This window comes from Anguilla rostrata, chromosome 14 (assembly GCF_018555375.3).
Source record: "Anguilla rostrata isolate EN2019 chromosome 14, ASM1855537v3, whole genome shotgun sequence".
Classification (NCBI taxonomy): Eukaryota; Metazoa; Chordata; class Actinopteri; order Anguilliformes; family Anguillidae; genus Anguilla; species Anguilla rostrata.
In genome coordinates this window covers 19,349,596-19,374,808 of record NC_057946.1, presented here as the reverse complement: position 1 = coordinate 19,374,808, position 25,213 = coordinate 19,349,596, and the positions used below count along the sequence as shown (strand labels likewise).

General features: G+C 37.4%; 1 long non-coding RNA gene across 1 annotated transcript in view; it reads right to left on the bottom strand.

Moving 5' to 3' along the window:
* Positions 1-15,549: 15,549 nt before the first annotated feature.
* LOC135239521 (uncharacterized) overlaps positions 15,550-25,213 on the bottom strand; it is a 33,244-nt gene continuing 23,580 nt past the window's right edge. Inside the window, exons 2-3 of the long non-coding RNA XR_010325398.1 lie at positions 16,230-16,922; positions 15,550-15,994 (exon numbers count right to left, since the gene is read on the bottom strand). This is a non-coding gene — a long non-coding RNA (uncharacterized LOC135239521). The remainder of the gene's footprint in view (positions 15,995-16,229; positions 16,923-25,213) is intronic.

Sequence of the window (25,213 nt, the reverse complement as noted above, 5' to 3'; positions counted from 1 at the left end):
AGTGTCACGTTGAAAGTCACTGAGCTCTTCAGCATGACCCATTCTACCACCATGTGAGGGAGTTGGAGTTTTGGGAGACCAACCGCGACTGAACAGGGGGTTCTTTAAGCTATTAACCAGAGGTAAAATAGCCACAAAGTCTCAAGAGACAAGGGAAAGGAAAACAATACTCCTTAGGGAGAGTATCCCAAAGAAAAGCTCTACACAACCCACATACTGGGTAAAAAAGAACTAAGGCTTAAGGAGTATGAAAATAAAACAAAACTGCCGGAGCAGAAAACGGGGCAACTCAAAGAAAACAGACCTCGAACCGAGGCTGAAAAAGTAAAACCCTAAAGAAAGAATACTGAGCTTAGATTGTGGCACTAACTTGTTGCCAACAATCTAAAAAAGCTAAAGACTGTTGTGCTAATTTTATAGCCACAACAATCCAATATCGCAGCTCTTACCTTTACCTTTACCTTTACCTTTACCTTTACCTTTATTCCTTTACCTTTACCTTTACCTTTACCTTTACCTTTACCTTTACCTTTACCTTTACCTTTACCTTTACCTTTACCTTTACCTTTACCTTTACCTCGCTTGACAGAATACCGGCTCTCGTGCAACATAAGTGACACTGAAGCAAAGCTTATCGGCTTGCTCAGGGTTTAAATAGAACACCAACAGGTGCAAATTGTAAAAGGAAATTTGCACGTGTATAATTCAATCAACTCAATGGCCGTAATAACTGAAGAAAAGGTGCATGAAAAAAACCAATGGCCGTAATAACTGAAGAAAAGGCGCAGGAAGGAAAAGAAATGGTGGCATCAGCCAAAACCATGACATACCAATGTTCGTCAATGGAGATTTCATGGCTGTATGCTTGATTGTGTATGCACCTGCTAGCAATGGGTGTGGCCGAAATAGTCAAAACCACTAATTAGATTAATTTTCAAAGGGGTAGGCCTGTGTCACTGTGTCATTCCTTGCTAAGTACATGTCACTTAGTGCATCTCAGTTGTTTGTGTCCATTAGTCCATTTTGTAAATATCGAATGGTCAGAAAGCACAAATCATGCGCAAATACTGAGCCATTTTTTTGTTGTAGAAATGAAAAGGAAACATTGAGAAATTAGTTTGAAATTTGTTCATATTTGTTTAGTTTTACAATATGATTGCTTTTCCTTTTCACCTATTAGAAGTGCACAGTCACTCATGATTTGGAGGCCATTGCTGCTGCCATCCTTGATATAGTCAGCTGCCACTTATCACACTGAAATGGTGGGGGGAGGGGGAGCGGGGTCCTGATACAGTGCCACCTTTATGTAGTGTTTTTCACTCATCAACCAAACAATACATTTGCATTGTTCATAATTACACTTGATCCTCCAATTATTCTGAGTGGAACATTCACTGTATGCTGGCTGTCACAAGTCTATAATTAGATCAGAGAAGGTTGGCAGGAATCATGGAGAGAGAAAAAAAACGTTGTATTTCATTAAAATAGGACATTCATGCCAGTCATCTCTTTCAACATTTTGGTCGATTTTATCCATCTGAGCTCATATTTATTTTTTAAAGAGAGCAATTCAATTTATATTGGACTATATATATGAAGTAAATGAAATTTTAAATTAAAATTTATTTATATATTTATTTATTTATTGTAAAAAGACAAGTGAAATAGCCTGCAGAAATAGCTCTGGAAAACAGCTTGCATGAAGAATCATTTTTGCCTCATCCCAAAAACCGAGGGCTAGGGTTAAGGTGTCTGAGGAAATAAATAAATGAACCAATAACCAGAGATCATTCAGTCACTCTGATCAGAATATACCAATGCTGTCAAATGCAGGTTACATACTACGTACAAGCTATGGCAAGCTGTGCCAGGAAGCACAGAAAACAATGGTAAAGGTACTCCTTCCAGGGTTTTAATCAACCCTGCCATCTTAATACCTGATCTAACTCCACCCGCCGTCATGCTCACTTAGCCATTTTAATGCTTCTTTCCAGCTCTGGGAGAGGATTTGTATTGATCTGGAAACATCACTGGATTGCAGTTCCAAAAGACCAGAGTTGAGTATGTTTAATGGTGATTACCCCTGTGGACTATACCTCTGGAAGGCTGTGAGCTCAAATTGAAACATGAAATTTATATTCATCCAAAAATCCTTTCAAAGACATCATCCAAGAGAAAATCAAAGCAGAACGTGGTGTAGGAAACTACTCATTTCTACTCTGTGTATAGTATTATGTGATTTTTGTGCCAGACACACTATCTTTGCCATAGATTAATAAGGATGTCTTGACCTTGACCTGCAGAGGGGGAAAAAAGGTCATCATTGATGCAGTAAATCGAAGTCTCTCTGAGGCCCAGGGGAACCACTTCTCATGGAGAATGTGTCAGCTATGGAAATTGAGACTTGGGCATGCCTAAAGAGTTGCCCTCCTACATGACACCATCAAGAAACAATCCCCAGGGACCTGCTGAACCTGTCATTCAGGGGCTAATGTTTGGGGACCCCAGAGTGCAGAAAGGACTCATACAGATGACCTGTTTTTAAGAATGGTGATCCTGTATGCATTGTTCAACCAGTCTCAAATCTGGCCAAAACCAGGTCAATGCTTACAGTCATAGGTAGAAAGTGTTTATGAAATCACATTTTTTCAATCCTACTGATGACAGATTGTACTGTTTGCAACTATGAATACATTTCTAAAGCATGGAAATGGAAGTATTCTGACCCAAATGGAATATTCTGATAGTGACCTTGCTGACAAAAACACTTGAAACTAAGCTATAGCTCGAAACTAGATGTGTATGACTAAGTTAGTACACAACCTTGCTGCCAAGTCTTTGAATCTGAGCAACAAGCCATGAAAAGAAGTTTGCTTGCAAATAAAAGCTTTGACTTTCCCAGGTTTCTGAACTAAAATGGAGGCACGCGCTCCATAGGCCTTCCAAGAACATAACCTCTTCCACCTCTACAAGGAACTGACAGCTTCAAGTCAGACTTGAGTGTTTACTTCGGCTCAGTATAAATCAAGGAGACAATAATGCCTGCAGAAAAATGTACCTTAGTGCCAATATGAACCAATATCTATCCACTGCACATTTATAGCATTTCAATGGCAAGGATAATAATTGAAAAACTGAAAAAGAAAGGTGGCACTCCTTGTCCTTCGATGCAGTATATAATGGCCAACGTTTTGGCAGCAAGCTGCCGTCATCAGGGCTCTCACACGTGCAGTACATACAGGCTGCTAAAATGTAATTCATCTGTGAGACATAGGCAATCAAGATCATGTGATGTATACAAACCTGGATATAATTATAAAATTTAGACCAAGAACAAAAGCAATTATGTTATATTACACCATACAGAAATAGATATCCAATATTTCTAGAATCAATTCAATGAGAATTTTGTATTGCGCCAAACAAGGTGTGTGTTGTTTTTCACTGAGAATAATAATTATACCTGCACAAATTATGGAGACACTTCTTGCCATTTCTCTTTTTGACATAATAAATGCAATATGTAACAAATGTAATATCAGCATAAAACAAAAATGAAAAAATAATTAGTATTTGTGTCGAACAAGTAATCATTACACCTTACATGTATTAGTTCATACCTATATAATTCAAAATGTCATCACCACTCTTGGTCAAGAAGTTAACCATTTCAAATGGCTCAGCGAAACAAAAGAAAGGACACACGAAAAAAGTTTAAAAGATGCCGTCTTTCGAATGAGGCGTTAAACAGAGGTCCTGACTCACTATGGTCATTAAAGATTCCATGACACTATTTGCAAAAAGTAGGGGGCTCCCCGGTGTCCTGGCTAAAATCCCAGATCTGGCTCTCACAAAAAAAAAAAAAAAAGTTCTATACTTCTTTATTTAATATGAAGTTCCTTCCCAGCCTGCTTTTTAATGATCAAATGTGCAAGTGGTAGTAAACACACATATTCCTTCTGTTTAATGAGTATGCCACATCTAATTATGGAACAATTGTTGTATGATTGCACAGTAAAAAAAGAAAATAAAAAATAATTCTGAATAACCACTGGAGGGCACAATGACACTTCTTATTCTATATTTCTGTCTGTAGGCATCATACCCAGCATGCTAAACAGGCCCTTTTAAATGACCTGGATTGAGGTCAGCATGTAAAACACGCAATTCTTAGACCGTGTTTATAGAGGGTGAAGTTCAGAGCTTAAAAAACCCAATACAAACAGCACAGTTCCAAAATAGTTCTCCATGTTGCTTTTCTGGATGATGTCATCTAGTGGTAAAATGAAGGTACTGGCATTACGTTAAGGGAGTTCTTAAACTGAGTGTCATTTCTTGGGCTGCAGAAGCATTTTAAAATTTATTTGTAAGCATTGTAAAATATGCATGCTTAAACAAAGCATGCATATTTGATTGATCATTTATTATGAACTGGCAGCTAAGACACATTAACCAATTAGAATACTGCAGGAGTCAAAATGACAGTAACACTAATCTAATTCTTAATTAGCAAACTTGTCTGTTACATTTGTCATTTATAAATAATGGCCATGGAGATCTCAGGCTAAATGCATTGCTTGTAATGAATAAATATAACTGAATAACACTGAAGTGATACAGTAGACATACGAATGCTCTTATGAGCATAGGAGAAAATATGAGGTATATAAAGCTGAAGAAAATACAGGAGTAGGTTATGATTTTCATGTGAAAAGTCTGACAGCCACAGTTGAATCATAAATCACACAAAAATATCTGGCAGCTTAGTAATGCTAAATTAATTTGTGTCGGTAGGTACGCATTGTGGTAGGCACGCATTGTGTTGAAGATCTTGGTTTTACATTTGCTGATCCAAAACACCATGCCTTAACTCCTACCGGAGGATCCCTCGTCTGGACTATGTATTAGCAGTTTAGTTCACTTAGGCTGACCAGATGTCCTCTTTTGACCAGATATGTCTCTTTTTGGGACTGAAAATATCCATTCAGATGGGATTTGTAAATTCCTAAAAATGTCTCTGCCTGCCCGCCCTGTATTATTCTTTTGAAATCCAAAATATGGTCACCCTAAGTTTACAGATATGATTCATCCTCTCCACCTAAATTAAAGCTTAAATCACAAATTTATTACAAAGGGTTCATAGGTATTTAAGTATTATAAAACAAGTTCCAGGAAAAGGGTTTAACTGAATATACAGTACCAAGTCCATCCTTATAACAAGGACTTATTAGTGCTTATCATATCCAAGTAGTACTTTCCCTAGTTGAGATGCCTTTAAGAGGGATTCATGATGCTTCAGATTTCACACCAGGCATGTACAGATTTGCACCTATGGGAACTTGTCAGGCGTTGCTTCTATGTATTGAATAAAAATTTCTAAAATTATGTGGGGGTTGCTAACATCACTTACATTAAGACCATGATGATAGACATATTTTGCAATTCATATCCAATTATGTCATATGATGTGCAATTATGATTTTAAATTAATGTGAATTAAGTCAGTTGACATTTCAAAAGGTTATGCACAAAAAAAATTCTAAGCACAACCAGCACTGAAATTCATTTTATGTTTCTCAGATGGACACATTTTACATCTTTTTCCCCAAGAACGATTACTATCCAAAATCCACTAAACATTATTTTTTGAAAGCTTTTTTAAACAGCCTTCTTTGATTTTATACCATGAGATGGACATGCTGTGTACAATAATGCTATTGATGTGTAGCCATTAACCTGTGGACACAGAGTTTTAATGTTATTTGACCTGAGCATAAGGGTTCAATGGTGAAATGGACCAAATTAAGTGAGTGTGGCCATTCAAGAGCTTTGATAAATGTTAGGAGTTATATACTGGCTGTTTTTCCAAAACATTTAAATTGTATAAATACAGCAAGACAAGTCTTTCTGCCTGAATGACGCTTAAAAGGGGGCACCTGTGCTATGAAGTAGAATCTTGTAGAAGTACACTTAAGCATTGGTAGAGGAATTTTTTTACACTTACTGGCACTGGGCACCCTTGTCTTTTCTGTCTGTTTAAATGCTTTGCAAATGTAATTAGTTTCACAATGAATAGTTTCAGGAGGTACTGGTGCTGTAGTGTCACATTTGATAAACTGGACTTAGTATGAATTACATTATTATATAAAAAAAAAAAAAATGATTTACAGTAATATTCTGGAATATTCTGCTGTCTTTTGGTTTTTGAATTTTTTTCCCTGGCACAATCCCTGGCTCGGATTACTTTGGGACAAACATGCTGTGGTTTGGTATTTTCTTTCATTAATTTGTAACATTTGTTATTGTTTTAAAGTAGCTGAACATTGTCTTTGTATTAGATGTAAATATTTGTTGTAACTTCATAATCTTAATTTATATCTGGTTTTGAGCTGTACATTTTGATAAAGGTTGCTCCAACAGATTGCTCTGCTTATCAATGAATTTGGCAAATTTGATGCTTGATATCTTTGATAATAATGACCAAATGGAATCAAATACATTTATTCTAAGTGAGGCGTTTTAACTGTTGATGCACTCGTGTTCGGTAATCAGAGTGCCGGGCCATTCAATGAGGGTGGTAGCCTTTATAAAAGTTCTGGATGGAAAATGAAACATATTTAAACATGTAAATTAAACATTATATATTACAGACAGGCAGGGGACTATAATGATCCACTGCCATGGCAACAGAACTACAGTTCACATTTTATCCTCATTGAAATACTCCTGGATATAAGAGCCTGGCAGTGCTCCTTGACCTCATCATTTCTGGATGCCAGTAGACAGTCTTGTCTGCCAAGTCCTGTATCAATGGACCATGCTGTTACTATTAAAAATACGCTCCCCACCGCAGTCCCAGTGCTGTAGTAGGTCTGGTGTCAGGCAGACACCATAAAGTTGATGGGCTCAAAGCAGGTGTGAGGGGAAGGCACACTAGTGCAGCCATTTTTTTTTTTTTTTTTCATTTTTATGCAAGGATTAATTTTTTCCAGGCTTAGTTCTGGTTGTTGGGGAGAATGGATATACATAAGTCCATGTAGTATAGTAAATAAGCCAGTGTTCTGGGAACACAAAACTTTATATTGACATAGTATAAATTCCCCAAAGCTATTTGGACTTGAAATTTCCTTGAACTGCTCACATGGAAGCAGTGTGCAGAATAAAAATCCCCCAAATTAATACATCGCAGACATCTTTTGATTTTTCTTCATCCTACTCCTATGAAATCCCTCAATGAATTATATGACTGTAAAAGTCCCATTAAATGCCATGGTCACTCGTGGGACCTCAATTCATCTTCTGTATTTGTAACCATGTTTGTTTGTTGCCAGGGTGAAAAACTGCAAATAAAATTGAAATAAAGTTATATATTCTAGACACACGTGTACTTAGTTGTGCAATTTCCATTTCTCAGCATTGAATCACCACGAAGTAATATACTAAACCTGTATTTTTATGCAAATATATAGAGCTAGTGTAACCAAAATAAATGTCTAATCATTAGCGAAACCAGCTGCTAACACAAACACAAGCAAAACAAACACTTATTGTAACACTCATATCAAAAGCAAATTGACACTGGGTTTAATTTGTGAATCGAATTGTTGCTACAGGGGATAGTGCAAACTGTCAGATTAGTTTTGCTGTTACTAATCTTCTGGTACTTGGCTAATAAAGGCAAAATATGTCAGCCCCCTCAATTCAGTCTTAGAAAAATAAAAACTCAGGGAGACTCTGGGAGCAGAGAGATTTGCTTCAGTACTACGGAAAGATTCCTGTACACTCCCTGCCATAGGGCTTGTGAGTCTACTACGGCAACCATGACGAAAGCATTGCATGCAAAGCAGTGTGAATTGTAGTATGGAGTGAACTGAGAGTCTCTTTCGCAATGACCTGGGTGCTGACATTCTTTACCACAAACAATATATAAAAGTACAAAAAAAGTCGTTATGTAATACGAGTAGTAGGGGTACCCTTATAGTGGAAAGTTCATGGCGTCAATAGCAGCAATAATTAAGAATGAACCTGTGTGGGCCACCCTGCTCCTACCTGCCAGCAGCCCTGCAATGCCATAGCAACAACCATAACAAGGGAACCCTGCCAAGGAGTTCCTCTGGAATGCCAGCTTAAGTCAGGGCTGTTTGTAGATTCCGATATGAGGTTGTCATGGTGATGGGAGGCGGTCTGAGGGAAGCCCTTCACTTGCTGACATTGCAGGTTGGATTGTCACGCTGCAAATCCACAAAGGTAAACCCACACCTTGCACAGGGCTGGCACATGCACGTAACCAAGGAAATGTTTGGGCGGAAGATCACCATATATAGCTCTGAGAAGGCAAAGTCCCGTAGCCTCGGGTCAGATTACAGGTTGTGACGCTCAAGAACACTTTCTCAGACCTACTTTTATGAATGAACTGTCCTGGGTTCCTTTGGAATGGTGTAAAGTGGGCAGGGCTTCAGACTTCCGACAGAGAGAAAAGCATTGCGAAATGCTGACCTAATTTTTTCCCCCTCATTGTTATTACCATTTCAGACGTCATTTAGTATATGTGAACATCAAGTTCTCTTTGTACTTTTTCCACACGTAGCCGTTAGTGAATCAAAACATTAATGAAAAAAACAAACAAGGAGGACCCCAACGTTTTTAATATGATTCAGTATGGTTGCTATAACTTAAATCTGCATAGTCTTGTGAGATATAGCCACTCCTGACAAGACTAAATGCAAATGCATCCAGTGTGAAAAAAATTCAGCAAACTGCAATTCCTCCTCAGTTTTCCAAATACATTTTCAAGCCTTTTGAACAATACCATTTATTCTATTTTGAGAGCATGTGTCTCAAGTTCAATACATAAACAGTGTCATGCATCATGGAAAATAAGCCCCAAAACATCAGCAGAAATCTGTACCATAAATACACCATTAGCTTAACAGCTATTCAGAAACAATAAAAAATATTCTTTCAAGTTTGGGTTAGTGATATATTTGTATACACAAAGATTTGGATGGGTTAGATTTTAAAATGTGGCCTTAAAATGTAGGACAGTCTGTTACAGGTATGACCCATTTAAATTCTAATGAGGCCTGTGACTGCACAAGTGCTGGCACAATCAAACAGTTTTGGACTGGGGGAGGCAGACAAATGATATCCCTTTACCTACTTTGCTATTAGGAAAACTAAAGCAAGAAGGCCAGCATTTCAGCACTGTGTGTGGGTGTGTGTGCGTGCTTCAGGAAAAACATGCAAGAAATGGGTCAGTGGTATTTAGTAGCTCAAAAGAATCTCAATTTTTGGTTTACCAATATCCAGAAAAACAAGAATGTTAATCGTAAGATGCATCTACACCACACCTTGCCAGTCCCAACCTAAAACTTGGCTACAAACCTTTCCTCAGGACCTAGTATGACAACCAGACAGTGATAGGCATAACACTAAAGGGCTTGTTAGCCTTTTGATGACATTTAAAAATACATACAAAGTTTTTCCTCTTTTAATTTTCAAATAAATACCAATGTCCTCCTTATATTTTTGTAACTCTGATGAAGGTCACAACTCATAGGTCCAGCACGTTTTTATTCTTCTCGCCATGTTTAAATAAAGACTTTTCACTTCACCATTAAGAGTGCCTTTGACTCCCACTTGTTTGCCATTTTTACTTCTTCACAACTTTGACTGGTAAACTCAGCCTTTGATACACTGATATTTCCTCCTCTTTCAAAAGAACACCTTTTTCGCCATTATTTTTGTTTGTGCAACGCTCCTTCTCTAACTTTATACATAAAATTGGTTGATTTGAATCTGACCCAAGGCGACAAGTGCCCCATACAAAACTTGTATACCATTTCCCCCTATAAAAACCAACTGAGACAAATGGAACAAAACAGTACCCCAGTCTGTGACCTTACAAAATGACTCTGTAGACCCTGATATCTTCTGCGCTGTTCCCACAGAACTGCATTTAAAAAAATGATAAAATAAATTGAATTTGCATGTTGGAAGGAATGTTTTATCTGTTCAGGCAGGGTCCCCGTCAGATATGAAACTTCAGGCCAGAAATACCATCCCAGGAATGAAGTTTACTTACATAAGGTTACCACAGAGGAAGATATGGAACATAATGCATTTAGAAATTTAAATTAAAAAAATGAGGGCAAGAAGAGTAATTGTGCAAGGACACATTTTAAGATTTTAAGATTTTTCCTGGCTTTTCTGCACTGGCAGTTTTCATTCCTTTTTCCTCCAAATTTTTGGGGACAGCAACAAAGATGTATAGCCACACCTCTGTAGACCAGAAAATTAAGTTGTCAAACATTAATTGTGATAAATGACAATACGAGTGTCCCCTCCGGTAAGACAGGCCTCAGAGAGGCTATATAGTCTGCAACTCCAACCAATCCTGTCTTTCTCAGAGAAAACATTCCATCACTAACTGGTAATAAAATAATATGCAAGTGTTCAGTTCAGTATGAAAACCAGCACCCTCTGTGAAACACCATTTTCCCCTCTGAGGACATGCTTCCATCTGTATTTGTGAAACATCATTAATGGTTTGCCAGATTCCTCCAACAGGTGGCAAAGACGGGGCAAAACTCATATTCAAATCATCTTGAGTGGAAGAGACTTAACCACAAAGGCATTGATGATTACAAGCAAACTGATAATCAAACTCAAAGAAATACAAATGTCTCATAGAAGAGGCGTCAGCCCATTTAATCCACTGACTTTGGAAATGCTGTGAGCTTCAGAATCACCTTTAACCTTTTAATCACCTTTAGAAAGCGTTCAAATGATGGAAATTTATATTTAGGAAAAATAAATTCATTTAAAAGCCAAACCACTAGACATTTCCCAAGCATTTTTGAATCTTCTACTGTGCTTTATTTATGCTGACAATTCGACATGCCAGGGACACCTGGCTTGGCCTTGCTTTTACTCCCTCTCATGTGCATGTTGTCCCACAACAATGCTCGCCACAGCAAAGAGTTAAATGCCCAGTTGGAATCTCAAACACAATCTCTATCAAAGCATTCAATCCATCCATTTCATCCTCCCATCCACACCAGACTGCCAAGAATCCCATAACTGGAACAGTACATATTACATGTATATGGCAGTATAAACCCTTGTTTTTTTGGTTGCATTTAGGATATGCAATATATATATAACTTGTATGGGACATGTTATACATCATGTTGCAGTGCTAAGCATGTAGAAATTCCCCACCTCCACCACCCTACAGGGGCAAAACAAAATAAAACAAAAAGGTTTGATCTGAAAAGTCACAAAACAAATGATAATTGAGAGAGCGAGAAAAAGCTCTCAAAATAAAAGTAAACTGGAATCTCTTATTGCTTGAATTTATGTGCAACTGACATCTTTTCTGTTGTGGTACATGTTACTTAAACTATTACTAATATTTTCTTTGTTTTCCCCCTGAAATTTACCAAATTACCAGGCATCGAGTAACAGGAGCCTCAACCAGAGAGACCACGTGCAATATCACTCTTAGCCAAACGATCAGGCACAAGGTCAGGCTTTTAAGGCCTGTGGCAAATTGGGCACAGGTGAAGCTAATTAAACAAGGTTCACCCAATGAGCTCCACTAGCAAGGAAGTGGATCCTCCCACAAGCCTCAGACTCAGATCATCGACTTCGGGGAAAACGGAAACCAATTTTGAGAATATTTTAAATGATTGTCATGGTTTGGGTAGCCACATCCACCGGTGAAACATGTGTATTTTTTGGATTAATTAATGCCTTGCTCTGAAAATCACACAGTTCAAATTCTGGTCTCCTCATTTAAACAGCATGGAGCAACAGAAACTTTGAATGAAATACCCTAAGAACATTGTTTTGATATACTTAACTGAACATGATATGGGCTGAATATTATATGCTAGTTAACTATGTCAATTAGAATGCAATTTAGAATACATTCATTAAATTATTGTCTTTTGATGATGTAATTAGTCTTAAATTATCAAAACATCTCTATCACTTTAAGGTTAATTACACTATTAGGATAATGTTAATATATTCTAAGCTCTAAAATATTAATTATCCTAATTAGCCACCCTTCATCTGAAGTGTTACCATGAACTCATTAAAATATGTATAATCCCTCTGAAAAGGCAACTGTTTGGGGGGTGGGAGAAACATCCAGGATGTCACTGTTAAATATCAATCAAGTTGCATACTAATGTTGCCCCTGGCTGTCCACATTTGAATTCAAGATATAAAAATTAATAACTAGGACTACCCGTCACAGCTCTCAAAGCTCTTTGGCTTGATAAAACAGCTGATAGCACGACTGAACACTATATCTGCCAAGGTAAGTATCCTCTTTAGTTTTTAGATGATGTTAAGCAGGACCATTAAGGAAAAAAAATACATAGCAATTGTTGAGATTAAACAGTAGAAAAGGATCATGGAAAATCTGTTTTCCAAAAAATCCATTATAATATAATAACAGCATAATCACATTTTGATTTTGAGATTTAGCTTGTTGCAAGGACAGGTAGGTAAGACAAAATGACTCTGCATCCATTTTAACCGTACAGTGGGGAAAAGGGAAGCACAATAGGCACTTCAAAATCTTTTGTGAGCAAATTGGCCATTGCCAACCACTCTCAGTCCTAGCATTAGGAGAATTATGGGTGTTACAAGCATTGTGCACGAATGATTAAATTAGGAGATCATGTACATAAAATGTAAGACATATCCATCCAGGGGCGATTCTAGGATCAGACCTTTAGGGGGCTCAGCCCCTAATGAGAATGTGACATGCATACCATGCCTTGCAAAAGTGTTTAACCCCCCTGCTAAATCACTCATTTCATTGGATAACAATTAATACATTAATATTTTTCTATATATGATATTTTGATTTACAACAATACTTTTAATGAATAACTAGTAAGTAACATGAATTTTACACCATAAAATATTTTTTAAGAAAATGAAAAATGGAATATGCTGTTTGCAAAAGTATTCAACCCCTTTCACTCAATTCAATTAGGGTACACAATGTTACCATTAGAAGCAACCTAATTAGTTGGGTGGTCTATTGTAGTGTATAATAATAATGGTTCATAATGAACAATCACACAATTGTTATAACTATGACCCACACAAACAATGTTAACTAACTTTAACAGTACCCATACAAATGACATTCACGCACTGCCATGTTTAAAATCTGAAATTAGCAAATTTACAAGCAAGCTAGCTCAGAGATGATCTAATGTTAGCTGTTAGCTAGCTATCTAGCTTGTGAGCTCGCTAAAACTACGTTGATACATCGCCAAACACATCGAATCAACTACACAGTAATATTGATTTAACCCAACGTTCTCTGTCAGAACATTCAGCAATTTTATTTGCTAACATTTCAACTTGTGTTTTTCTGCGCTGTTTCTACTAGCTAATAAGTCACTAAATGTACTCTATTCCTAAGCTAACATGCTCAACTGAGGTAAAAATGTTTGAAATAATAGGGGTGTGAGTTGTGGTCTAAAAGATCTAAAATCGCCAATGTATCCATCTAGCCACCCATCCATTTTGTAACTGCTTAGTCCAGATCAGGGTCTTGGTGGCAACAGGGCAAGGAGAACAGCACTGGGACTCCTGAGGGAGGGGTCCAGGAGGCATCTTTATCAGATGACCGAACCACCTCAAGTGACTCCTATCAATGCAGAGGAACAGTGGCTCTACTTTGAGGTCATCCTGGACATCTGAGCTTCTCACCCTTTCAAGGACCCCATTTCAGCCCCATTCGCGATCTCACACTCTTGGTCACTACCTGTAGCTTGTGACCACACTGTAAGTGAGAGTAGGGACGAAGATCGACTGGTAGATCAAGAGCTTTGTTATATCAGAATTCAATAAATCTTAAGTCACATAAGTTCATGAATTATTCCCTGCCAGTGCTCTGACCGAATAGCAGAGCTCTAGCACATCAGGCAGACTGTATACAGTGCAACTGACCAGTGATAGTTAGCACTTTCCCCATAGAGGTTAAAACAAATTTACATACATAGTCTCAAATATTTAATCTAGTCTGTTGACTTTAAAATTGAGTTACACTGTAATTCTGGTTTACAACATGAACAGAAGTGGAAGAAGCTTTGTTGTATTAAAGTCGGAGAGGATACAGAATTACAGATCGCAAGCTGTATTTTTTGAACAATCATATTCTCTTTTGTCCTGTGCCCTGAAACTCATTTCCTGAATCAGTCCACTTCTCCTCAATCAAAAGAGCATAACATTTGCAAGAAGTAAACACATTGGTTTTTATGATTGCCCCCTTCACATAACATTGTCCATATAATTGAAAAGTCTTTAGTAACTATTTTTGGAAACTTGTGGGAACTTTGGGGAACTTTGGGTAAGAAATCTCAACAAGATGGAAGGGAAAGTGAACGACTGTACATTTTCCCATCAACTTTTCAATTGCAGCACTGCTTCAGTACCTTGAATTGCCATATCAGTGCTGAAATAGGAGAATCACTTTTGGGGTTACAGTGACCTACGTGGCCAAAAAAAAGTGAGTGTGAACCCAGGCACATTTCTTTGGATTTATAGCTATCACATACTCAAATTCTTCTGAGGACACGCTCCAGGTGCTGCATGCTCTACTCCAAAGACTCACTGTGCATGCCATCATTGATGTGCAACAGTAAAGATAATTTAGTAAGGTATTCATTAGCCATTAGAAGGCAGTTGGAACGCTATGGTATTATGGCAGTGTCATCACCCTGTAGATCTAAAAACTGTATGTTCCCTACACACCTTTTCGAGGGGCACCTGCCAATAACCTTTGCATAAATTCAAGGTTGTGTTGTATTTCACCTGTTCCTAACCTCTCAGGTTCAGGTTGTGAATTCATCCATTTGTGGCATTAGAAAAAAAAGGGACCTGACATTCAATGAAAATCTATGCAAAATGAAAGGCCTCCATTTTTTTTTGCTGACTACAAAGATGAGCTATGACCACTCACTTCTGGATGGGTTAATAATCTCCATGTCCAGAATAGTTTTTAATCCGGATATACATGGTAATCCCCATTCTCTCCACAATTCAGTACGGTAAAAGATGGATGGGAATCAAGGTCTTTGAGAATATTGCGTTTCGTTTGTGTTTCAAGGTTTGCCCTAAAACAACAAATGAAAACAGATATACTGTTCTTCAGTCAGATGGTTTAGACCCATTTTCACAGAATCCTCTTTGCTGAGCTGATACAATTACTAACAACTCATCTTCCTCTCACTGGTTGCGATTTGGGTTCCCTCTCATGATCTTTGAAAGGTTTATTTGAAATAGCCGATTCTTCTGCTTTTCTTGACACAGACTCAAGTTTCCTAATGACATCACATGGCCCCCATCATTCATCCAGAGGCTTATTAGTAGACATTGGGAGCAGAAAGTGCCCCCATGCTTTACCTGTATCACTCATAACTATATTTAACATTTGTTTCAATGACTGATCAAGACATTCTACTAGGCTATTGGTTTGAGTGATGGGAGTGGTTTTGAAGCAAGTATCAATCTGGAAGCTGTGTGATTATGGCAGTGATTTTTTTGCTTGCCTTGGCTAAGCAACATTACTATCTAGCTAGCTAAGTAAGCTATCTAGTTAATGTTAGGCAGTGCCAGCGTCTGTCTGTCTGTCTGTTTGTCTGTCTGTCTATCTATCTATCTATCTTTCCCAGAATTCACAAACATAATTAAGTGACTGACCCATTAGTACCAAACACTGGCACTGGAGGCATACAACAAATAATGGTCAATAACAAACATTGCAATAAAAACTCAACCCTGGTCAGTTACAAAGAAAACAAGCTTCATTCGTCATGTTCTCATCTTAGAGAACATTCTCATCATAGTATTATCCCCCAACCAAATGGGAATATAACCATAGTCATCGCCAATGTCCCGAAAATGTTTGTGCAAATTGGGATGCAACCAGCTAAAAGTCCTGAAAGTTTAGTTTGTTCTTGTGATTACATTACATTACATTACAGGCATTTAGCAGACGCTCTTATCCAGAGCGACTTACACAACTTTTACATAGCACTTTACATTGTATCCATTTATACAGCTGGATATATACTGAAGCAATGCAGGTTAAGTACCTTGCTCAAGGTACAACGGCAGTGTCCTACCGGATCGACCTGCAACTTTTCGGTTACAAGCGCGTTCCTTACCCCTGTGCCCTCGTCTGTAATCACGTCCTGATAATCAACGTCTGTGTGTGATTAATTTCATGTGGATACTATTTACTATTCTGTACTTGTTCTTTTACGATTTGCACTAAATCATTCTCAATGACAACATCTGCCAAGTGATTGAAGAATAACACAAGATAAAGTTGTGTGTTGCACAGGATTAGTTCAATTGTGTTTTTGTGATAGGCATCTAACAATGTATAAAAATCATCTAAGTTTTTTTTTATGAGACAATGTTTTTCTATGCACAAACCATCTGCCTCTTAAATGATCCACTCTCCCAAACCACCAACAGCCCACAAACCAAAATGAATGCACTTGCAACTCAACTCAAAGTTTAAACAAACTCTGAAATATCTGTAGTCAGCATCATTTCATCGCCCCTGCATGTGTAATACTGCATAATTTATTCATTTAAATTATACAGTCAGCTCAGGGTTAGTATTTTGTGCCCCGTCCCACATATGGATGGCATGGAATTTGTTGGGAAGCCGCATGCCTTTCAAGTCTGACTGTCTGTTTTCTTAAGATGAGGATACAGGGTCACTGTTAAATGCATGTGTTGAAGAAAAAGAACAGAAACTGGAAAGTGTTAGCAGTTTCTTCTTCTTCGTAGTCTTCTTCGTCTTCGTCTTTATCGTCATCTTCTTTTTCTTCTACTTCTTCGTCTTCTTATTTTTCTTCATTGCTATTGTACTGTAGTCCAGAGAAAGGCTTAGAATGACTCATCACATACAGTGCAGTAACAAGGCATCCTTATACTTGTGCTATATATGTAACAGAGGCTCAGTGCCAAGTGTTACAAAACCACCCAAATCTCCCATAGTCATCAAATTTATTAATTTTTCCACTCCCTCTGGTACACCCTAATGTTCTTTTTAGAAAATATAGGCCTTGTTGCCTATGAAACATGCTATTCATTCAGTCTTCCAAGTTAAATTAATAAATAAAATGAAGTCTGTCCTCACTATGTATATTTTTTACCATGCTTGTCAGCATTGACTCAAAACAAGCAAAAGTCAAGTTCTTATATGTAGCAATGATTTAATTATGCTCCATAAAGCAAGCCATAGCACAGACAGGGCAATAAAATCTGAGAGAAAATAAAAAAAGATCTTCTAAAGTTCTTTTCATGGAATCCATGTGCAGTAAAAATACCACACCACACACTTCTTGCGCCATGGTTCCATTCATCATTAGCCCTTAAAAGACCTACACACTGGAATGAGATTTCAATCCCTTTCACAAGCCTGTCATGATGAAATTTGGATTTGGACTTTACTTTCATTCATTGTCATGAAGTTGGGCCCTGAGTCAACACTTGTCTCTGTTAAGCCTGAATTCAAGTCAACATTTTCCTTTAACTGTGCCTCATGATATGATTTGTATTTGTTTTTCCAGTTAGCAGGTGCTTGCCGAATTCAACAGGTGTTCAGCAATCAACAAATAAACTTGCCAAACTATTTATGTGAAAAATAAACACGTTTCTCCTGCATTGTGAGTCAGTCTGGGTAAGAGCATCTGCTAAATGAATGTAGTGTGTTGTATGCCAAAGGATAAACATTGATTGAGTCCAGGCCTTAAATTGTTGCACAACTGCAACGTACTGCACTCAGTAAAATATAACTGACAACCTATGTATTTGCTTAAGTTCAATCTCTAAATAATTTCTGCTGCATTACTGTAACTACAGTGAGACATGAGAAATTTATGATCAATAGTTAATCTATTAATCTAAGCCATGTAAATCAATTCTTGACAGTTTCATGTGAATATTAATTAAAATTGGGGATTCTGGTTTTTTTCATAAATTGACTTTTTTTTCTCAGATTTACTGCACAGTGCCAGAAGTTAAGACCGTGGTTGCCTGGGTGAAGAAGAGAAGCTGATTTATCATAGATAAAGTAGATTGCAGCTGGCACTGGTAGACTGCAGCTGGCACTGGTGAAACACTAGCATCTGTCCCTAGTGAGCAATGAAACAGACGACCCAACTGACTTAATAATCACTGCCTCCCTGGGTGACACTATGGCCGTGTCCTATGAGACTCGTAAGTCAAAGTTGGCCCTGATGCAGTTATGATATGATCCAGATGTTAGGCAACCATTCAAATCTAATTAAGAATGTACATTTACATTTGAAAAAAAAAAATAGGATATGAAGGATTTTTTTTATTGTAAAATTACAGAACAGCATGAATTATAATTATTATATAAGAATATAATAAATGGAGCGCTATAGATGTCAGATGCTGGATAGTGTTCTATAGTAACCGTAGCTTTGCTCTGTGTTTTGGCTGAGATAGCCTAATTTCATTTAAGTAACTTTAAAATAAGAACAGCGCCCCAATGAAACACACACAAAATCTACTGCCACCCTTTTCTTGTACCAGCAGCTCAAGACCTTCATCCAGAGCTGCAGTAAAGAAAGTAAATGTTATTATGCGTTTCATAAACATGGATACACCAGACAGACTCTGGCAGGCATTGTGTTTTCACTGAATTAATTCTCATATAAAATATTCTGTCCTTTAAAACAACATGTCTAGACAATATTTTATTACCATTAACAGAAGTGGCTAATTGGTTCTTTGTTGTGTAACTTGACATAGGGTCTCTCTCCCCCCAACTCCCCATCCCCCCCCCTCCCCTGTTTTTCCCAAGTTTTTGTCATTTTTTCAGTGTCTGGGGAATGGCAGCCGCCCACACTGCCTGAACAGCTGTATGGTGAGGGGGCAGGAGTGCAGGCTGGGTATTGCCTGGCCTAGTACCGCAAGCCCTCCAGTCTCCTGTAGACACAAAGGAGGTCCTGGCCATGTCTACTAACCACAACCTTGGGCTTGTGTCTCTATCTGGGAAATAACAATCAAGTCTCAGTTACTGTGCGCAAAAGGGGCGCCCCTCAAATTTAGCTGACTTACACTAGATGCAGATGCAGTTCATGCAGATGTGTCTGCAGAGAGAAACTGAAGCTTCACCATTCGCAACAATATTAATATGTCCTACATGTCAAATGCCCACCATGCCTTCGGGAACACATTACAGTGAAAAATATTCTCTGTTATTTGCAGTCCCCTAAGTTCAGTTCAAAGACTGTTTTTTCTCTTTAGAAAGATTTACTCATGACCTACAAATGTATTATTAAGCTCTTTTAAAACCTTAAACTAATGACAGTATGTTCATGGCTTGATATGAATACTAATCATGAGTTTATTGACACTGGCACTTATAATATTCTCAAACATGTACTTTGTATATGTATTAACCATTGATCAATGATAAATAATATACAATATTACAGGCCAATTGACTGAGGTGTAATCATCTTTCGGTTCATACTTAATTTTCCATTGAATAGCCTTTTTGCTTCATTTTAGTAGGGCTGCACCCTGAAAGTCGATGATTCGAATCATCTGCCAGAGACCCTTCAGTCGACTGAGATTTTTTGAGTCGAGCTGTTGGTTTTTTTTGTGGGTTTTTTTTTAGACAGTCAATGTGCATTACAATACCGGAATAGCCTCCAGAAATAGAATATTCTTTTGAAGACGAGAGGTCAGTTATTATTTCAAAGAGGACAATGCCATGCATTTATTTAAACCGCATTTATTTTCATCTAAAAGAAGTCTAATCTTAAATTTCTTAATTTGTTAATTTATCATTTTACACGTAACACGCTTATTTAGATTTATATATTACTTTTTGTTATTTAAGAGAAATAAAAAGGGTCTCGTTGAAGATGAGACGTCAGTTATTTCAAGGCTCACAATACCGTTTATTTAAACTGTTGTTTACAAACGCATTATTTTCAACCAAAATAATTCAAATCTTAAATTGCTTCATTTGTTAATTTATTCTTTTACATGTTTGTTTAGATGTATAGGCCTATATTAGGCTTTTTATATTTAAAGAGAAATAAAGAAGTAGCCTAGGCCCCTATCCTGTTGAAGAAGATATGTCAGTTATTTCAAAGCAGACAATGCCATGAATTTATTTAAACTGTTTCATTTGTTTGTTCATTTTCAATGTTTAAAGCAAAATAAAGAAGTTATAAGAGCTAGGTTTAACCAGAAATATCTGTGTAGCCTACTGTCTCATTATTCCGACAAATCCGCACGCAGGCTAATGCATTGTCGGCAATTCAAATCAGCCATCTGGCTTCATAGGCTATGTTGTCTTAACGGATGTATTGATTTTAAATGCTCAAAAAAAATGTTCATATAACTCTCAGCACTGAAACGCATACCAATGTACTATTTTGCCAGAAAGTCTTATAGACCTATATATTTAAAATGAATCGTCAAATTGTCATATTGAACTGCCGAATCCGATTCGACTAAGAAAATTCTGAGTCGGGCACAGCCCTACATTTTAACAAGTTGCACTTTAATAATTGCACCTGATAATGAAGTCAAGCCACTCCAGGTTTCTCTGGTTATCTGTACACAAAGAATGTGAGTTTTAAAAATGTAATTCTTCATTTCACCAGAGAGTAGGTCACTTTCAATTGAACCATAAATGTGAGAATTAGCAATGAGGTCAAAAGTTTCTCCTTCCCTTCACATCGTCAAGTTTTTGCTTCATAACAAATATTCTCGTAAGGATTCAACAAATTAATTGTTGTCTCAAATAGGTCATGTGGTCCATGCAGGTGTGCAAAATGTTGGCTTGTGCTTTTTGATTTACATTTATGAGTTTCATGCTTTAGTATTGGACACCAAGTTATGCTTTTGTTAATCTTTTAAGCAGACAAACAATTGAGTGTGGGTGTGTGCATATGTACTGTATGTGCCAATCCAAATAACTTACAAAAATAGATGCGGTATACACAACTACGTATGCTTTGTAAAGCTCCTTTTGATGATGATGCTACTTCCACTGATGACGATGTATAGGTTTTAAATAGCCCTTTTCATCTCAGGCTATCTATAGTTAAAGAGGAAATTTACTTCAACCTTTTCCTACAATGCATATCACCCTTACTGTACTCTTATGTTTCTGAAAGGCTTCTTTGGATGATGGTACCAAAAAGGTTACCCTACACTGGCCTACAGAGTACAAAGTACACCTATGCGAAGCACATCAGCTATTTTTACATATATAACTGCCATCTGTTATGACCTTCTGAATCAAGAAATTATTGGGGAAAGGTATCAACAGAAATATCTCATATGTGCAATAACAACATTTCTTTTGATGTGAAGGACAGGAGAAGAACTGAAACTGAAAGCAACCGCAGGTTAAATATAGACTACAAGTTGGGCTAGTGAATACATTCTAAATTTATTAGGGAGCTGGTATTGGATTACACTTTTGGTTGCCTGGTAACTTTCTTTCCAGCACTGTATTTACCTCTGATACTTATGTTTGTAGAGTAATGTTTGTAGAGTAATTACTCCAAGAGACGTCATCATTCTGGTGCTTCACAACTGTAGCCTTTGGGGAAGGCGGAGTCTTGTTTGATTTTGAAAGTTTGCACAATGGTTGCAGATTAAAATGAAAAAAAGTTTTGGATACAAACAGATGATTGGATGGATAAAACATTCAGTGTCTTATTCATGCAAATCTGGCTGTTCAGTATTTGAAAGTATAACATATGTGAAACTCCAGAAGATATAATCCTTTCACAACCAAAATTTAGGCTACATTTTCCCTAAATTTCTGGTGGGAAATTAAAGTTGTTTGGGGAAATCACTTCCAATTTCTAAGCTGTACACAGAAGAGGAGGCCTGTTTGTAAGTGGTATGGTTGCCAATTTCATACTTGAAGTATTCTTCAAGTATTTTGGATGACCCACATATAAAAACAGTAGGAAACCCCTTTGAATACCATGCTGACATCAGCAATATTCAAAAAAAAAGAAAAAAAAAAAAAAAACCACCCTTTTTCCCTGTCACTGACATGTTTGCCATCCCTGATCTGTAAATTGGTATTGTCTAATATGTACTTATTCTTTTGCCTAGTTTGGCTTTCAAGATGTTAGACCAGGATAGGTTATTGTTCTCAGCTAGAATAGCTGTACAAAATAAGTAATTGTACCTTACTGAACCTGTGTTCAGTCAGTTGTCTCGATCATGAAGGACTTGTTTGTTGTCGCTTGGATAAAAGCGTCTGCCAAATGAATGTAATGTACTGTAATGTAATGTAATGTAATGTAACATCAGCAATATTCAAAATAGGCCTGTTCAATTTTCTATATTTTACTTACAATTCAAGATAATTTGATTGGCTGTAAAATAGACTATCCACTTCCCTGAAAACACTGACAAAATCTTAACTGAAAAAAGAAAAACTGATCAACAGAAGATTAGGTATTGATACGACATGTGCGCAATCATTACTTTTAATTGATTTCGCCATACCAAAGTTGTTGGCATTTACATAGTCACTGAGAGTCAATGTGCCACAGAGTACTGTTAACACGCCTCTCAGAATGTTGACACTGGAGTGAAGTCTGAGTCCTAATCAGGCTGCCAACACTGTTGGTTTGGTGACGTTGGAGTTGTCTCTTTTGTGGAACTCTGGGTTCCGATGCCTTGCAGTCAGACGAACCACAGGGCTGAAATAAACACCATACGGCAGAATATACAGTGCTGGGAATGGCCGGTCACCCTGGGAACGCAAGTGTAAGAAAGCTGTCAGCAGGTTTCGCCCAGAGCAGTGCTCTCTCACCCTTGGTGTGGAGTTTGACTTCATGCAATAAGAAACATCATATGGTGTATCATTAATGTACATTATAAGCTATTTTGAAATCATATAAAGATGCTTTGCTATATGTCTGTTCTGTCCCCACACTAGTATGGGATGATAGAGTATATTCTACACTGAAGTAATGTGATAGAGGGAGTTTAAACTGGAGCCCTGGTACACTGTTTTACGTCATATTCTACGTCGTAGAATAATTCATGTTTACCATTTTTAATCATAACCAAGAAAACATATTCATAGTTTCCTTTTGTTAATTTTTAAGTGTCATCAACAGAATGGTGAGGTGGTGTTCATTACATTTCATGGTGTCAAAGCTGGATAAGCACCCCCCCCCCCCCCCAAACTGAAACTAGATTCTAGTTTCTGCCAAATAGGCCTTTGAAAGTGAGGCTCAGATAAAAGTTGCTCACGCCACCAGTAACTGAGGTGCTGGCAGAGGTTTGCCTGGCCAGGATTCTCACTCTCAAATTTCTCAGATATGCAGAACCCAAAACTAAAATACAAAGCTCTGGTTTAACAAGAGGAAACTGAATCGTTAATGCTCAATATTATTTCATCCTCTGGCAAAGGGAGATGAGAACTTTTGCAGAGCACAGATCCTGTAGCGGTGACCTCAGCCTGAGACCCTGCTATGTAACAATGTTAGATGTAAACAAGCCGAGAAGTTCCCCAACCTCAGGAAAGAGGAGACACGGATTATTTACGCTCACTGATCTGTGATATTGCAACGGGTATAAACTGTATACTGAGCTGCCAGAGTTCAGAGGAAGCTTTCTCTTGACAACCAGCTTACAGCCTGATGGACAGAGATGCTGGGAGGTTTAATTCAGGTGCTGTCGATGGTTATACCTTTGATTTTCTCTATGTATACATGGGTCATAAGGATATGTTCCCTGTCCCTCTCTCTCTTAATTTTGGATTAATTTGATTAATGACAAGGTCAGAAGCACAATATGGGAGTGAGTTTGTCAATGCTATAAGACAACTTTGCAAAGATGTATGTTATTAGCACTATGAGTGCCTGTACCAAAGCCATTGGGTCAAGGGCGAGTGCATTGGAGGACTGCATTTGTTTGTGATCTAATGTGCCTTGCACAAAGTTGATTCCTGTTATAGATTATTTGTCCCAATTTCTCATTGTACTGAACTTTGTATTTTCAGATAACATCAAAAATATGGCTTAAAAAGTATGTATATTAAGCTTTTTTAACTTTATTTCTCACCAGTAAGAATCAATAATCCACAGCAGGCTTTTGCGACATGGACTTCCTGATACCTAAGTAAACAGATTTTATTTACTTGTGTAAAACAATTACTAAGACAAAATAGAATTTTTCAGGAAATATGTGAGTACTTGAGTAAGATCCATATGTTACATGAGCTACAGCTAATTCACAACTGAGATTAATTTATTTTTAAATTAGACATTTAACATTTTCTGTGAATTGCAATAATTTCCATATTTCCTTTGGTGTGAATGTGCATTAATACCAGCTTGTTTTGCTTTTGTCCAAACTGTTGATAAAAATTTCCTGCACTTCTATTAGTCAACAAACTTAGGCTGCACAATGGTAGTTAGCCTCCCGTTAGACACATGGAAGAAAATGACTGATCACTGATGGAAACAATGGTAGGGCAGCAAAGATGAGAAAATACTGAAGAACTGGTGTATGAAGACTACTATGGTAATGATTTGTTTCGTTTTCTTATCTTTGAATGATTAATTATGGAATGTGTTGAGTTGGTCGGTCACTGTAAGGGCTTAAATTAAAAAGGCTTTAAAATAGACTGTAAGCAGCAAACACGCTGAATATCCTCACACACTTTGAACACGCAACACCCCCACCTCAAACTAACTTTTTCATCTTCTTTTTTTTTTGTTTACTGTGTACAAATTTAGCTTAAATCAAGATGTCCCATTTTGGTTGAAACCACACTACTATAAAAATCCCAGGTTTAATTAGTGGGCTTCTGGAAACAAGATACCCTGTATTTATTTACCCAAACATTGCAATTCCAGTCGGATAGATCAAACATGCTTTTCGTTTCAGCTACTTGGTCGGATAATTTCTGTGAAGTGTTTAATTTTGTCAGAACTTTATGTTATCAAAAAGACCTTGAGAGGAGAAATTTTCCCAGCCATTCCTCAGTTCTTTATGCATGGGAACAAGTTAATATCTTAATGGTTCATCATAGTTTTCCTTTACATTAGAAAAGGAAGAACTTCTTAAGCAGGTTTAATTTTTTAATCAAAGTCTGCCAAAGTAGCTAAAGTAAATTTCA